This window comes from Oncorhynchus clarkii, chromosome 30 (genome assembly GCF_045791955.1).
Source record: "Oncorhynchus clarkii lewisi isolate Uvic-CL-2024 chromosome 30, UVic_Ocla_1.0, whole genome shotgun sequence".
NCBI classification, from domain to species: domain Eukaryota; kingdom Metazoa; phylum Chordata; class Actinopteri; order Salmoniformes; family Salmonidae; genus Oncorhynchus; species Oncorhynchus clarkii.
The window spans coordinates 23,196,616-23,201,623 of NC_092176.1; positions in this window are offsets into that span (position 1 = coordinate 23,196,616).

A 5,008-nucleotide genomic window follows, 5' to 3' on the forward strand; every position below is an offset into this window, starting at 1 on the left:
TTGATCTTTATATATATATTTAGTGAATGGTTTATTATTCTATGAGCACATTTTCTTCCAATTCATGTTCCATCATTCCAGCAACTTACATTGAGGGTTTACGGTGCAGAATGTGGCTTAAACATATGGCGTTGATATAGTTCTGAAAACTTTGAACACAGGTGTTGTTCTCCACACATCAACAATGTTAGGTAAAACCAGGGATGCAAACTAGTCGCCGTTTTGAATCCAAAATGTGATTCGTGTGGGTCAGATGAGAAAAGTTTGGGATGGAGGGGCTTTGGATCACTACTAGCTGTAAGTGAACAAGTGATGCGCGTTAGGAGCTGGCTGTATACAGGGCTCAGCCAATCGTTAAAACGGCAGCACGTGACTGAAGAGACAACTAACTTGCTAGTTACAGAATCAGCGCGCGCTGGAAAAACAGCGGGAGAGTGGGAGGAGGTAGCTGATCAACGAGACGGGGCGAGGAGTTGATTAAGTTTCATGAGCTGTAACCGAAAAACAACTGACGTTTGGAAAGTGTGGAACAAGTATCTTGCTAGCTGGATCGAATTATCAGTTAGCAAGCCAAAGAAATGTTGAGCAACATTAACCAACTTAAACTCAATTATTTGATCAGCTAACGTTACAACATCAGATGAGCTAAACAATTCGCTATAGTATTAACTGGTATACGACTCCTTGCCGTTCCTCAAGTTATAACGTGTTAGTTGCTTACTGGACCCTGGCAATATGTGTGAAATGTTAACCATCTAAAGTAACGTTGTGTGGTTAATTTAAAATATTAGGTAGGGATGAAGTGTAATGTTAGCTTGGCCTGGCTTAAACTGGATGCCACCATAGAGGTGAAAGGAACACCCACCACACACTTCCCTCTTTCTCAATAAAAAGGGGTATGCCAGGTGTACTCTGCCTGAAAGATCAATTATGCCAACAAAGTGTATCATGCTCTGCTGGCACATTGTAGAACGTAATAATGTGTAGCCCAAAAATAGCTATTGTTGTGTTGAATTTGACAGTAACGTGTGAGGGGGGATTACTTGTTTTACTCGGTGAACATTTTTGTGAACTTGCTCGATGTCTACTATAGTGGCCACTATAATAGAGCAAAAATAGAATGCCTGTTTTTCAATCAAATTGTATTAGTTCCATGTGCCGAAGACAACAGGTGTAGCAGTAAAATGCTTACTTACGAGCCCCGAACCTGCAATGCAGTTTCAAAAAATACGCATAAGAATAAGAGAAACAAGTAATTAATTATATTTCTACTTTGTTTTCCCCCCAAATTGCAATATGTAGATAGATGTGTGTGTGTGTGGTCACAACCATTCTATTATAAAGGCTGTCGTGGCTAACTGCAATATTAGTGTATTATTTTGTCAAGACTTGAGTGTCATTTGCAGTCAAGTCTTGGCAACAAATAACATTGGATTGCTTTCTTTACTTTTTTTTAGTTGTGAGTCAGGTTCACATGAACCACTTTTTATTTTATACAGACTGATTATGTAGATCATATTTGTTGTTGTTTAATTAGTTAACCTGTATTTCACCCCAGCAAGGATTTTTTGCATGTTTTGGTGGAGAAAGAAGTGTCACCTTTTTGGGCCCTCACCAGTTTGCGTCCCTGGGTAAAACTACTAGTAAAATGGTCATCATTTAAATAGAAAGATGGTTCCATCAGTCGCCATTCTATTTTCCATTCCGGAGGGTTAGAAATATCAGGTGCAGGTGTAGCATATGTCTAAAATATTTGGGAATATTCAAACGTGCAGGTGTATCAGCTTGACTAAGTCATGTATGGAAGACTGTATTTGCATAGAAGGTGGGTGGAATGTTCCTATGCGATATGGTTTTGTTTGTGTGTGTTTACTCAACAACTTTGATAGAGTGTTTGTGGTAGGCTGAGTGTGTTCTTGAGGAACTCTGGCCCTGCTGATTGGAGGAGGAGAAGCTGTGGCCTGACCCGCTGGGAGAGAGAAAGGGAGACAGGGTGAGGTCTATCCAGCGAAGGTGTGTTTCTACAGATCATAAATCTACTTGTTTGGTGATTTTGATTCATTGTAAAAATAGACATGTTTGATGCTGATGGTGTACCTGTGTGACAGGGTGTTGGCGCTCCACCCATAGGTTGCTGGGAGTGCAGACGAAGCGTGCCGTGATGCATGCAGTCAAGGTTTTGGAGGCTTTCTGTTGATTCGCTGTGATCACCAGTGTACTGAGCTGATACATATTATTAAGGAACAGTCAATAAATACGGGACCTTTCACTTTGTTTGACAAATGGTGAGGAAAACGGTAACCAGAGACAGTGGCTGACACCCTTTTCCCAAACACTTCTCATCATGGATTTAGCCATGGTAAAAACTCATAGTCAATGATAACACCAATCCAATGATTGTAGATCCATGACAAAGTGGGAGAGGGGTAGAGAATCGGGACATAGCCACGATAAGCTCCCAGTGCCATAGATAGTTAGTACGAACCGGTCTGTGCTCTGTGGGAGCTTGCAGTGCCCCCTGGTGGTAGGGTGCTGTGGAACACCTCTGCCCTAGAACCCACCTGAGGGAGAGCGAGTGAGTGGGCAGATGTTAAGAGTGATCGTAGAAGCCCATACATAGAGGAGATGAAGAAATTAGACAAACTGATCCACTGTAAATATAACAGGCCAATCCAATGTTTCACATAGTGGGTGTTTGAGGAGTCAGTATTGTGTTGTGACAATTACACCCATATGAAATACTGTTAATGAGAAAATGTTAAGCCTTGAGAAAGAATAGATACAACGGCAGGAAATGTGACTATGTTTAATGATGGGGGAACCTGATCCATAATAGTGAAAACTTGCATGCATTGTAACTAGGGTGTGAGAGTCTCACCGTCTCTGTCACCATGGTACAGGGGGGTCAAGGTGGAGTGGGCTGAACCCGAACAGAGGCGGCGGGCCAATGAGCCTGAGCCAGGATCGTGCTGGAGGGAAGACCAATAAGATCAGTCATATAATGTCATACAGGTTTATGTCCTGAAGTAAGCTTCATAACTGGACAGGACAAAGATGACAAACAAATAAGCCCAATATGATCAAATCTGACCCAACATAAATCACATTGTCAGTTGTAAAATGAGACAAATGACTGACATTCCAGGCCTACCCCTAAAACAACCAACAAAGCTCAATTATTACACAGATAAATGAAACAGCAACAAGAAACACTAATACTCTTTTACTTTAAGCTGAACCCTACAATCTCATATACATGCATACGCACGATGACCACACATAAACACAATCAGAAAAAGTCCTTGCCCATCAGTCAACGCCAGACCAAGGTTACAACCTCCACAAAGAGCACCACTCAGTCAGCACATTCAAAGATTTAGCATCATCACGCCATCCAATGAATGAATGAGCCAGAGGAATGAAAAACATCCCCCTCTCCACATAAATCTATACTGTCAACGTGTCAATAGTAGCAGACTGCACTCTATTGGACAACTAGTGTCTGTTTTACTGTAACATAGGCTACATGTGTAGGTTGATCAGATCATATGGACTGGGAAAGGTATACTTATTTTTTAAAGAATCTGTTCTATGAATGAAAATGTCAGGAACAGAAGTGTTTGGTTTTTTTTACCCCTTTTTCGCCCCAATTTCGTGGTATCCAATTATTTTAGTAGCTACTATCTTGTCTCATCGCTACAACTCCCGCTCGGGAGAGACGAAGGTTGAAAGTCATGCGTCCTCTGATACCCAACCAAGCCGCACTGCTTCTTAATACAGCGCGCATCCAACCCGGAAGCCAGCTGCACCAATGTGTCGGAGGAAACACCTGGCAACCTTGCTTAGCGCGCACTGTGCCCGGCCCTTCTTCATGGACTCCTCATAACGCTCCCTCTCTGCCCGCAGGCTCTGGATCTCAGCCTGGGCCGCATCCACGTGCTACTCACCGGGAGAGGGAAAAGGAGGAGAGAGGGACGAGAGAGTGGGGGAGGAGGAGAGAGGGATTAATTAATGTATCATCGTTGTTAAACGTACCGTAATTAAAATTCAAAGGTAACATTGTGGAAAACATGAGGCTAGATTGTTACTGAGGAATAAAGATTAAAGGGAAGCATGTTTCAAATCACTAACTCTGAACTGACCACAGTCTGCAATGTCTGCTCCATTCCCTCTCTTCTCTCACTCACAGTAATAACCATCTCTCCCTCACTGTGCTAGGCCTGTGTTCTGCTCTAGCTCCATTCTTTCTCTTCACGTCTATGGTACTGCCAATAACTCTAGCCGATTCAAATCCTCTCTTCCATTCCAATACCCCCCTCCCTCCGTTTCTGCTAGGACTGCTCTACTACATGTCTATGGCTCAATCACTGCTCTAGCTCCTCTCTCACTGGGCTTTCAGCCTCCATCAATTACATGTTTAGTCAATCAAGCTCACTCACTGTGATTGATGAATAACTGCTGCACTAAAGCAATGTTATTAACCTCTCCACAAAACCTGGTTTACAGACAAACCTTCAAAAATGTGTATTTGCCATTTAAAAAGCTGTCAGGTCTGCAGAACTGTGCAATATGGCGAGTGACAACTATTTATATAAGACCATGTTAATTCAGTCTCTGTTGTCCAGTTAGTGTAGCTAGCTACTGTTCTGTGCTCATGTGAAACTCTGGGTAAATTGTCTTATTTTAGTACAGAACACCCAACAAAAACAAATTCACATTTCAGAGTGTTAGAATTACATATGATTTCTGTTTCCACCTCCCCTGGACGAGGGCATGCCAGCCTGCCCACACCTTCCTCTTCAGCTGCAGACTGTAGTGCTGCTCTGCCAGCCGGGCACTGTGGGCCTGGAGAGAAGGGAGGGGACACGGGGGAAAGCAGGATAGACCAGGGACAGGTGGAGAAATGTTTAGACTCAACTACGCAGGATTCAAACCCACAAATGAACAAGAAACAACTTTGATTTTCTACTTTTCAGATATTTAGTGAAAGATGTATTAAATACTGTAA